The sequence below is a fragment of the Pseudopipra pipra genome, chromosome 23 (assembly GCF_036250125.1).
Source record: "Pseudopipra pipra isolate bDixPip1 chromosome 23, bDixPip1.hap1, whole genome shotgun sequence".
NCBI lineage: Eukaryota > Metazoa > Chordata > Aves > Passeriformes > Pipridae > Pseudopipra > Pseudopipra pipra.
Genome location: NC_087571.1, coordinates 5,631,046 through 5,643,569, shown reverse-complemented (window position 1 = coordinate 5,643,569; position 12,524 = coordinate 5,631,046).

The following is a 12,524-nucleotide window of genomic DNA, read 5'->3' as shown; positions in this document are numbered from 1 at the left end:
CCCAGCTCTTGCCTCCTCCGAGTCTTTCAGTTGCCCTTTTCTTAAATGACCTGATTACATCCTACCTCCATCTGGCTCCTTGGCAGGGGACAGAAGGTGTCGGTGCCGCTGGTAGGGCAATTTCTACTCTTTAGCTCTTCCCAGAGGCCAAAAGGAGTAGTTTTGCTTCGGGGAAATTATCCACACACAGCAGCAGCCCTAACTGAAGGAAGTGAGATTTGAAAGGAGAGATATTACAGGGGAAAATAAGAAGGGAGTTTTCTCATCAGCTCTAGATCTTAAAATAAACTGGATTCACTTTTGGGAGCTTAATTAAAGAGAGGGATCACCGAAAAAAAAAAAAGTTTGATACTGAAAAAAAAACCAAAACAAAACAGTCCCAAACTCTGCCTTCTCCCTGCACCAGCTTTCCTCCTGGAATCTGGGTGTTCTGGTGGTTCCACTGCCTGTGGTGCCCATCCCAAACTCACTGGAACAAGGAGCTGTTTGCAGGCACACCAAGGATGAACAACCCTCCTGCAGGGAAACTGCTGCACCCTCCTGTCTCCTGAGAGGGTGAGGCTGCCCAAACCCACTGATTTCTGCTGCTTTTACACCGAGTCCATTCCCATCCCAGCCAGAGAAGTGGGTTCACCCCCCTTTGCTGCCGACCAGCACAAGAAGGGGCCTCCTAAAGCGTTTCAGCCACTGATTTCTTTCCCCCAAGAACTTCCAGACAGATCCTGGAAGTCCCCTGTGGGAGCTGATCCCCAGCAGGGGCTGGAGGAGGGATGTTCTCCTGCTGGGTGGTCACACTGTGCCTCAGCCACTCCTGTCAGGAAAGTGGGGAGAGCTGAGCACACTCAGGAGAGGGAATCTCTGAGGAGTCTGGAAGTGGAACAAAGAGGTTGGTATAAAGTGCACAAAGAGCCCCTCGACACCCCAACCCTGGGGCTGTGACACCCCAACCCTGCTCCTCTGCACTGCAAATGTTTACATTGACCCCAAGGATTCCACTGAGTTCTGAGCCTGGAGAAACCTGAGCGTTGTTCAGGCTGCAGGGAGGGAGAGAGCCAGAGCAGGGATGCCAAAAATGGAATTAGTTCCAGGGATCAGGAGAGACAAAAAAACTCCCATTTAACGTTTCACTCTGAGAGCTGCAGAAGCCAACCAACCTCTCTGTGCCTTTGAGGGATGTTTATATCCCTGAGCTCCAGCACTGTTTGCTCTGGAAGCAGCACTGGAATGTTTTGAAGTGGGGAAGTGAAAAGACAACAAATAAGTGCAGTTGGTGACAAAGCCAGGCAGGGCTTGAGGTGCCATGGACACCAAAATGGTCCCTGCCAGAGGCTGCAGCCCCTGCCTGGCTGAGAGCACTGCTTTATTTTAAGGTGAGCATTAATTGATTTCTAACTGTAATCACAATTAGGGGGTGTTATCCTGATTAATGGAAGGCTTGATTAACACACAGGAACGTGCCACTGTTTTCATTCTGGGAAGAGGAGATGAAATATGTTTTTCTGCCACGGCTGAAGTGATAATTTCACTGTGGAACACAGTGCTAATGCAAGGCAATTAATCATCTATTTTGGTAATTTGCACTAATAAATTATTACTCATGGCACAGAATGCACTTGTGGAGATTAAATTTAAGGCTGTAGGATGCATTTGGCTTTACCTATTACATAGTTGAGCTTTAGTGTACTTGACAGAGCAGTTTGAGTTCCTGGGTTGCAAAGCATCTTTGTGCTGATTCTCAGAGCTTCTGCTACATAATAGAACCACATTACTTGGAGATTTACTATTATTTGTACTTATTTATAGTGCTGCTCTTAACTGAAATCCAGGCAGGGCCTTGGGAAGAGCTTCAGGACCACAGGCAATTTAAACCCAGCATTTTCTAAGGGTGCAATTCTAGAGTCGGTCTTGGGAGATTTCCTATTTGTTTTCCTCCTGGTAAACACGACCACAGAGAGGGAAAGCAAAGAAACATCTCAAAACTTTAATTATAAGGCAGCTAACTTTCAGAGGGCTAAAATTAGAACTGTTCTACACACACCAAAAAGCCATGAAACAGCCCTGCTTTCATCTCTAGGGGACAAAATACCCAGGGGAGAGAGAAAACAGCACAGGGCAATGCTCAGAGAGTGGTGCCCACTGCCATTAATTCAGTGACCAAGGTCTGGCAATCTGCTCTGAGTGTTGCCAGAGTAAGGAAAGCAAGGAAAGAGATAAAGCTTTGTTTTTTAGGCTAAACATTACAGCTAAGCCTGATGTTCTCAGCCTAAGTCCTAAGTCAGTTCTCAGTCCCCACCAGCAGTGGCAGGGGGACAAAGTATTGACCACTGATTTTTAGGGGGTTTTTTAGTGTTTTTCAGGCCAGTCCACAGTCCAGGCCTGCATGGTGAATATTCCTAAGTAACCCCTTTTCCTTTAACCACTGGTGCTTCTGCCAAGTGAGGGAGCTTCAGAAGGATTAAAAGTATTCACAAATCCAGCTCCTTTTTATTTATGAAACAGTGACATCATTTGCCATCATGTCTGCCCCATAAATGGCAATTTTCCCCCTTGTTTTGCTTAGGGCTTAAAACCACATCAGAGGAAAAAGAAAACCAGGTAGTATAAATCACCATGGCTTGGGAAATCAGTGGAACCACAGTGATTTTTCACTATGGGAAGACACAGCCCTTGGTGTTTGAGCTGGTTTTCTTGTTTTCCCATTTGTACCCAACTGTACAATCACAGGACTGAGCCAGGGGGCAGAGAAAAGGAACATCTTCCACACAGGACTTCCCTGAGCCAGGCAAACAATCCCTGGGAAGGGGCTGATAAGGATGTGCACAATTGCCACGTGGAATCAGGGACCTTTATTACTAATGCTCCACTCAGAGTAATCATATTTACTCAGGGAAGGGTGGCAGCTGAAAGCACAGCCCTGAGCAGCTGCAGGGCAGCAGAGGAGCAGATAAAATTGTGGTGCCTCCCTTCTGTGCCCCAGGAAAAGGGGGCTCAGTCCCTGCCCTGTTTGCACAGGGGTGATGGGGCAGTGGGGGAGCCTGAAAGGGAACAGCAGGCAGCCCATAAACAGGGCAGATGTGATGTTACAATGGGCACAGCTGCTCCAGAGCAGCTCTGGAGCCAGACTTCCCAATCACACCTTTATGGATTGGTACCAGGGCAGAATAAACCCTGAGTTCTGCCCAGGCACAGAAAACAGGGCAGGGCCAGAGTGGTTCCTCTGCAGCTGCTCTAATGCCTGTTATTATTACACCAGGGCCTGTCTTTTCTGAGCTAACAGCCTCTCTCTACTGCTTTTCCCAAGAAAATAGGGGGTTATTGAAACAGAAAGCTTTGGTCCATCACAATTTTCCATGGAAAAATTTGGAAATCGTTCAAATAATAAAAACTATTTGGCTTTGGTACATTCCAGTTTTTCCATTTAGTTTTTTCCCCCCCAACCACTACAAAGAAATCACTTTTTCATTTTCTTGCTGGGCACCCCAACAAACCCAACTGATTTGTGCCCTGGCCCCACCAGTGCAAAGTCAAGCTCCAGTTTAGGTCATATTGCAGGGAAAAAGCAAGATAGGAACAGCTGAAAACACTCCCAAATAGTGCTCTTAGATTGCAGCTGGGTCTGTGTGTGTGGCTGCTGCTGCTTTATGAACACAAGTCAGCAGTTCTGAGGCAAAAAAGCACTATCAGATCATTCAAGTTGACCTCCCATCCAGCACAGGGCAAGTAATTCCTTCTGCTCCCTCCTTCCCTGAGCCTGACAAACTGTGCTGGCCCACAGCACATCTTCCCACAGGGCACTGAGTGATGAGTTCAAGAGATCACCTTCCCCTGGCGCTTCCATTTAAATCACTTCCCACCCTTGCTGGTGGCGTAAATAACAAAATAAATAATAAAACTTTATATTCTCCCATTTCCTTCCTTTCAAAGGGCTCCAGGCCCTTTGCAGAGATGAACACACAGAGCAGCAGGTCCCTTCTTAGACATTAGATAGAAACTCTTCCTGTTGATGGCAACAATAAGGCTGCAGTGGAAAACCTGGCAGCACTGGGGGCTGGAATCCATCATGTGCATGAAACTATTACTGTCAATTAGTCTTCAAAATAGCACCCAGGAATACAGAGTCCTGTGAATTCCCAACAATATCACAGCGTGAGCTTGTTAAACTCGACTGGCTCCTGATTATGCAATTGTAAAGAGGGTGGCTGCTCTGAAGATAAAAGCTTCCAAAGGGATGCAAAAAAAAAAAGTTACCACCACGCAGAACTGCTTTGCCTTTCATCTGCTTCCCTTTAAATTAGTTTGCTTTCTCGGTATCAAAGTGCAGCAGCATCCCAGTGCTGGCCCCTGCTCAAAGACAGCCGGGGTGGGGGGAGAGCAGCACTAACGAGTTTGCTGTTCTAATTGCTCCAACCCCGGGGAAAGAGCCACCCCCAGGGCTGGTTTTCCATTGTCAGCCTGTTGGTACATCTGCCAGCTTGAAGAAGACAGAGGTTCTCTATCAACCTGCACCTCAGGAAGCCTTCCATCATCCCCAAATCACCACTGGCCAATCAGAGCTCAAATCAGTGCAGCAGTTTAATTACCCAGGGAGCCTCATCTCCTCGGATGGTGAGACTGATGGGGAGATAGACAACAGGTTAGCAAAGCCATACAATGCCTTCAGAAAGCTTCATAAGAGAGCTTGGCGAAATAAACACCTGAAGAAAAGTACCAAGAGCAGTGTTTACAGAGCCATAGTGCTGTCTACTCTCTTATAGGGATCTCAACACTGTCTCTGTACAATCCTGAACATCCACTGGTCAGATTTTGTGACCAATCCATCTGTTCTAGAACAGGCAGCAGGCACAAGCATTGAGGCCATGTTGCTGAGAACACAGCTGTGCTGGGCAGGGCACGGCTCCAGGATGAAGGACCAACCACCCCCTCCCTAAGATCCTGCTTTATGGTGAACTCACCACCAGCTGCTGCAAGAGAGGAGCCCCAAAGAGGAGATACAAGGACTGCCTGAAACAACACCTCAGCCTTGGCCATATTGATCACCATCACTGGTCCACTCTGGCCTCTAATCAGGAGCTCTGGAGACACATCATCCATAACGCTGCTGATGCCTTTGAGAACGCAGCAGGGTCACTTCTTGAGGAGAAAAGACAGCACAGAAAGAATCGTGCCCTGCAGAATTTACCACCTGAGGAGTCTTTCTGCTCTGCCTTTTGCAACCAGACATGCCTGTATTGGCCTTTTTAGCCACCAGCATGTTTGTAATAAATGTGGGTAAAGCCCTTCCCAAATCTTGGTTCTCAAAGCCCAGCCATGATGAGCACATCTGTATTTTCAGGCAGCAGGGAGGGAGGGAGGCAGGCAGGTGGGGTCCTGCACAACACACAGGTACTGCCAGTCAAATCCCCCTCAAGGAAACAGAGGGTTTTCATCCCCTCAGACAGATCCCAGAGCTCAGAACCGCAGTGGTTGTGGCTGCCTGTCACTAGAAATATTGTAAAATCCATTTACACACACCCAGCACAGCAGGAAAGTGGTCCCAGGGTTTTTCCTGCAGCTGTGGTAGCACAGGAAAGATGCAAGTCATTACTAAAAACTATTCTGTCCTTCCTAAGCATGTAACACATAACATGTGTGGCAGACAAATAGAGCCTTTCTTCTCATTTTAACCGGCAAATATGAAAAAATTACGAGGCTGTCCTAAAAAGACAGAGGAAATAGATTTTAAATTCTATTAATCCTTAAAAGCATCTGCCATCTGTGCTCTGAGAGCTGCTCCCTCAGGGGCTGAGCAGGGCAGGGCTCAGCTGCTCCCATCCTGCAGCCTCTGAGGGGCAAGTTTGGGACTGGGAACCTGCCACTGCCCGGCACAGGAGCCAAGACTTCCAGGGAAAGGGGGAGCACTGGGCCAACTCCTAAACCCAGGACATCCCTCCCCTTATCATAAGATAAATGGGAGCCCATTAAGAACCCTGAAGCCACTGTGCTCCCAGTTTATATTCCTCATTTAAGTGACTGAAATGAGGCAGTTTGAGGGAGTTCAGGCACAAGTGGCTGGAACAGATTCATTAATCCTCCAAATTGTGCCACTTCCTCTTCAAAATTCAGTCTCACACACCCCCTGCTCCACTTGTCCCAACACAGCCCCTGATGAAAAAAATGTTAAAAGTGCTGCCTGTCTATTTGCTAATAAACACCATAATTTCCCTAATTATACATTTATGACGTTTTCTTGCCATTAAATTTCAGTGTTTTCTTGAACCATCATCCCCTCAGGGATAAAGTTCTGGAGAGACCTGACTTCCTGTCACTGCAGTTCATTGTTGTGTTTCATTCCAGATGTACAGTGAGCGATTAGAAAAATCCACAGAGTTTCCTCATCACAAAAATAATTACTGTCTGCTAGCCTAGAAAGTACTGAAGTAATCTGTGCTAATTGAAACTGTAAAATATCTGCTTCTCAATCAGCTTGTTCAATACCTTGGATAAGACACAGCCCCCTGAATTCAGCTCCCGTGCTCTGGATTATAAATTCTCCTCATTTTCTCTCTCTCTCCTTCACAGCACTTAAAAACTGCAAGTGCTGATATTAATTATTTTAAGATTTTTTTATTTTTCTTTTGGCAGTCATTTCCTCTAATAAAACTCTATTCCCTTAGGGAATTATACATCAATCAACCCAACTTTCCTTGTGTCTTTGATGAAATAAGACATATTCCAGCCTGCACCTGAGCCTTCAATTCCCTCTCCTCTTTTGAAGGTCACATCAACAGGCAACAATCTTGCTCCCAACCCCATTTCTACCAAGCTCTATAAACAAGTGGCCCAAAAAGAGAAGCTGAGTTAGTCCAGGCTGGTTCTTACTTACAGCTCTTGGAAATTTGTACTGTATGTAACTATAACCCTGTATAATTTTTACTTATTGGGAAACTCCACTTCTGGGGCTGAAAGAGGCACCACAGGTCATGGGTTTGGTGTCATACACAGGGAATCCAGCAAAGTGCTGAAGTCTCAGAGCTTGGATTTACAGAGGAACTGAGGGAATGAAGTGTCCTGGCACTACTGAGCTCTAACAGGGTGGGAATTAATCCAGTGCACTCCAAAAACCTGGAGCTGGGAGGAGCACAGATCTCCCCCAGGGTCTCAGCCCAGCAATCCAAGGCCACGTTAAGCTGCTTTGGTTTCCTCTCTACAGTGCAGGAGGATGAATTTCTCCTGCCCCAGTGTTTGCAGCTCCCCTCTCCAGCACGGACTGGTGCTGCCAAGGGCAGTGGGATATTTCTTGGTGACACCCTGAGCACTACAAGGGAGAGGAGATAGTGCCAGCTGGGCTCTGTGTGGGGAGTGATGCCCATTCCTGCCCACAAAGCACCACCAAGGGTTGTCCCCTGAGCTCCTGGGGCTCAGAGCTGCCCCAGGACACCTAATGAACTCCTGACAGTGGTTCCTCCCTGCTGAGCCCTCTCAGGTGAAGCACCACTCACAGGTCAACTGTTTTCCAGGCAGATCCAGAGGTTTTCTCCTTCCCTTTCTCTGCTCCTCCTGCAAATGCTCAGCTCTCACTTCCTGATGTATCCCAGAGCTGAGCTGACCTGGAAAGCACAGACCCAGCTCCAAGTGAGAGCAAGCAAATGGTGCTTGCAGAGAGGGCTCATTAGCTGGGTACAGCACTGGGATAATCAGGAGAGGCAACACATCCCAAGTGCTCCAAGGGAAGCACAAAGCACAGCCTGGGTGTGCTCACACAGAGCTCCAGCTGGGCACAGCCAGGGGGGTGGGTGAATGGGGAGAAATTCAGGATTAATTCAGAAACTGAGGGCCAGGTAATCCCCCCCGTGGTGGTGAAGAGGAGCCAGGAGGAGAGTGGAGCCCAGGGGCTGTTAAAACACGGGATTCAGATTGATAAAAGCAGTCCTGCCACCTCCTTTCCCGAGGACTTGCACCCTCTCACCCTTCCTCCCACTGCAGTCTAAGGTGCTGATGCTTTCAGGAAGAGCCTATTCCCTATTCCGTTTTCTGTGTAGTTATTTTACACAACAGATTGTAGCAGCTACTGTAACCCACCCCCTAAATAACATTTAAGAGAAGTGCCCTGCTCTTGAACCCTCAGAGTCGTTTCCCAAGCATCCCAGGCATGGAATTTGCCAGGAGTGATGTGCAGAGCCACATGAGCAACCACTTGGCAGCAGCTTCTTTTATGAAAATTAGTGATCCCTCCTAACCCCGGGCATATGCTGCTAGAGAGGAGTCTGGTGATTGCCAACTCCAGAAAATAAAAAGCAAAATACTTGTTGCTGCACCAGCCCCTCATCCACCAGCAGCAGGAAAGGAGGAAGCTCCAAGTTCTCATCCCAAATGTTTACTTCTATATAAATATGGTCTTAATTACAGTATCAGCTTCAAAGTCCAAAGGCCTCCATCCCCTGAGAGCACTTGGAAAGCATCTTGCTCTGCAGACAGACACATTCCAGCAGGACAGCCAAAGCCAGGAAGCATCAGCTCCCATCTCTGGGTGGCTTTTGTTTCAAAACAGACCATGTGGAGCTGCTCTCCTCATCTCCTGGACACGGCTGGGCACAGTTGATGTGCAGCATGAGGCCGGCCAGCCTTCCCACAAATATTGTTCTTTCCATGGGATCCAAAGTATTTCCGCCTTCCCCATGTTGTTTGTGTTTGGCTCAGCCTTCCCCCCCCCAGGCATCTCAGAGGAGATACAGACCCCCCCAGTCTGTGTCTCACCCACACAACTGATTCCACTTCTCACACATTCTCTCCACTCCTCACCACATCTTCCATTGGAAACCCCAAACCTCTGCCTGCAGAGCCTCATCCCAGGGCCAGGGGGGTTGGTGGTCCTGCTGAGCCCTGACAAGGGAATCAGGAAAGCAAAGACTCAGATTTCACAGGTCCCGAGTGAAAAATGAACAAGGACCGGGTTCTCAGTGGCTCAGGTTTCAGGAGGATTGGTATGCCTTGATACAGAGTTAATTAGGCAGTAAAATAGGCCCATCAGAGCTAGGAAAATATCATCCATAAATCTCTCCGCTGCCTCATTAGCCTTTAGGACAGCAGCTCCAAGTAAATCAATTGATTGAAACAAAAAAAAAACAGGAGGAAGAGTCAAGATTATTAGAAATCTCCATTCCCACTTCAATCACCAGAGAATGGCAGTTTGGTTTTTCTCTCCCTCAAAATCCCCATTCCAAAGGAACTCACATAACTCAGGGGCCAAACATCTGGTTCACCTTGTGCTATGAAGTTGTCCAAGGCCTGGGTTCTGTTCTCCAACATCCCCCCCAGACCACTCATATTTTACTTTTACAGACTTCAAACTTGAGTCCAAGTGAGTCACTGAGAGGAGTGAATTTGTTGGAATCAGAGAGAACAGGAGTGTGGTGGCTGGAGGTTCTTGCAGCAAAGGAAAGGTATTAAAGCATCGCTGCCTGGGTAGAAGGTGATGCTGTCCAGGGAGGCAGACAGGAGGAACTGAGGCTGAAATGTTTAGTCATGAAGAAAGTACCAGAGAATCTAAGGCACAGCTTTTGAATTAACTTGCTTCAAACCAGAGAGTAAGACAGGCCAAGGCAGTGGATCTGGGCTAAGCTCAGTCAGCTGTGGGTCTGCACATGCAGTGGATTTATTGATCTCCCTTGCCTGGCTGTGCTGTGACTGCCCCTCACCCAGCCAGCATCCTGTGCTTCCACGTGGCTTCCATTTGAGCATCCATAAAGGGATGACTGGGTCAAGGAACAGCTGCCTGGGTGGGCTGGGACACAGGGAATCATCAGCTCCAGCCTTCCTTCAGTGTATCTCTGCTGATCACAGGCACAAACACCCCCCCAGCCTCACCCACAGTGCCTCTTCCAATGTCACATTTGCATTTCTAGCCCTCATTTCCCTTTAGAGCCGTTGCAGCCTCGGATGTTGAATTAAACAGAATTCTTTGACTTCCAGCCAAGAGTGCTCCTCAATTAAAGTGCAGTTGGGTCCATCAGGGCTGGCTCCTCCCTGCATTCACAGCTTCCACTCCAAGCACCACGTTCTGCACCCCAGATCGGTGACTGTCAGCACAAGACCCCTCATTTGCACTCTAATTACCCACTGCTCCTCATTACCAAGTGGGAAGAGCTGCACCGCCCCTGTCACACCAGGAGGATTTGGTCACTTGCAGGATTTAAATAAGAAAGCTGGGAATGCCTTCAGGAGTTCAAAGCAGCACTTCCCTAACAGTTAATTCCAGAAGTCTTGAGACTCCTGTGAATAACAAGTGTCACCCACAGATGCAAACATAGATGCATGTGCCTGCCTTCCCCTGGGACTCCTCCAACAAAAGCCACCCAAAATAGAGACCATTGCATTTGTTAGGCTGTCCTTTGCACTCTAGGTCAGTATAAGAATTAATATTCCTGAAGAAGGACAACAAACCTTCCCTTAAAAGCTTAAGCTTTGGCTTAACTGCTTTGCTGTTCCTGATTTATGAAGGTTTCTCAGCTGCAGCATCCCAGACAGCACCAGGGCACCCTCTCCAAGCCCTGGTGGCACAAGGGGCCAGTTTCCTTGGATGGTTTCCCCCCGGGGCTCAGTGACAGGGGCTGTTTGGCCCCATCCCTGTGCAGCCCCCCAGCCTGGTGCTGCCCCTCATCTGTGCCCTGCTCACAAACTGCTGGGCTGCCCTGGCAGGAGGGGTCAGCCCACCACGAGCAGGAACCACACAACTAATCTAATCCTCTGGAAACAATATTTGCTTGGTTTGGGCTCCCTGGGCAGGTTTGATAGGATGCAGGGGGAAGGGTGGAGGAGTGGCACAAGGGACCAGTGCAATCTCCTCCTGGGGGGGGCAAACTTTTCAGCAGGGCAGCAGAACAATGAACCCCGAGAAGAAAAAGTGCTCAGCCCACTTCCATTTCTTCCACCTCTTTCCTCTCTTGAAACCAAAGAAAATAAGTGGCAGGCCAAAAGCTACATTTGTACAAAATTAAGAGGCAGACAGGGGAGGGAGGGTTTTGAATGCTCCCACAGGATAATTCTTTGACAGTTTTAAGCTCAACAGCTGGAAACAACTTTGAATTAGAAGCTCCTTCAGGCAGCAAAGCAGAGCAACCCTGATGCTCTGTGTGACTCCTTTACAGAGTCATTCTCTTGCCCTACATATCTTGCTTTATTTCCTCTACTAGCTGAATTAGGAGAAGCAAGAATTAGGAGAATTAGGAGAAGCACCAAACCCACTCGAGAAAACATTTGTGCCATTAAAGTCACTGAGAAATCTGGTGTCTGCAGAGCCAAGGGTTCATCCAAGCAGTTATATGGACTCTGCCCTGGCTTGAACAGCAATTTCTCCATCCAGCCCAGAAAGAGAATACACAGGCCTGGCTCTCTGGAGAGAGACACCACCACAGATGTTTCTATTTCGAGTAAAACCAAACTGCAAAGTCAAGAGGAGAAAAAAAAAAAAACAAACACAGAGCAAAGAAAACAATCCCCAAGCCACAGGAAAAGGGGTTTAAACTTCCACCAGCAGCCAATACAGGTAGATAAAAGTTCCAGCCAGATGGAATTTGCCAGCCCAGAGCTCTCCCTTCCAGGCACTGTGAGAGGGCAGATGGGCTGCCAAGAACCTGCTGCCTGCAGAGAGCTCCTGCAAAGGCTGGTTTTCCCTGTGCTGGGCACATTCTGCATGCCCAAAGTTCCATGGAATCACAGAATCAGTGGGGTTGGAAAAGGCCTCCAAGATCAAGTCCAAGCACATAAATAATAGTGTTGAAAAGCTACATTTTCTTGAGTAAATAGTGGAGCTCGGGGTCAGATCTGTGTGGCCAGCACCAGATGTGTCCCATCCTGGCTCCCAGACACGTTGGCACGAGCCCATGAGCCACACATGGCTGGGCTGAGCTCCCCCCCAGCCCCTGTCACAGCAGAACATCCCTCCCTGCAGCAGAGCCTGGCAGGGCCTCTGGCTGTTCACAGTCCTCATCCCCCTGAGGGGTCTGGAAGAGCTGCAGGGAAGTCAGGCTTTAAGGAACTCCATGCTCTGAGTTCAGGGACTGGGATGAGCTGGGCATTCCTGCAGCAGTGGGTGATCCCAGCGTGTTTTACAGGAGAATTCCCACGTGTGTAACCCACAGGAGTAACCTGCAGATCTTTCTCACCAGCTCAGAACATCCAAACCTGGACCACTTCCAACCCAGTCCCTCAGTTCATGAGCAGACTCAGCATTCAGGGGCTGAAGTTCCACAGCCAAGTTCTCTCAGAGACAGGATTTGGAGGGAACTGAAGTCCTTTCACCTGGACATGCAGTTACAGGCACAGGGCTGGCACCAGTGAGTTATGGGAGGTGAGGACATGGAGGCTCCTCATCCTATGGATTAAGAGTCTCAGCATCACAAGGAAGGAGAGGGAAGCTGGATCTTGGGGTTCAGGCTGCTGTCAGCCTTCCCTGCACAACCTACAGTCTCTTTTTGTTCTAAATCATTCCCTGTTCTTTTGCAGCCACATGCTGAACATGGAACTCACTCTAATAAGGAGCTGCCACC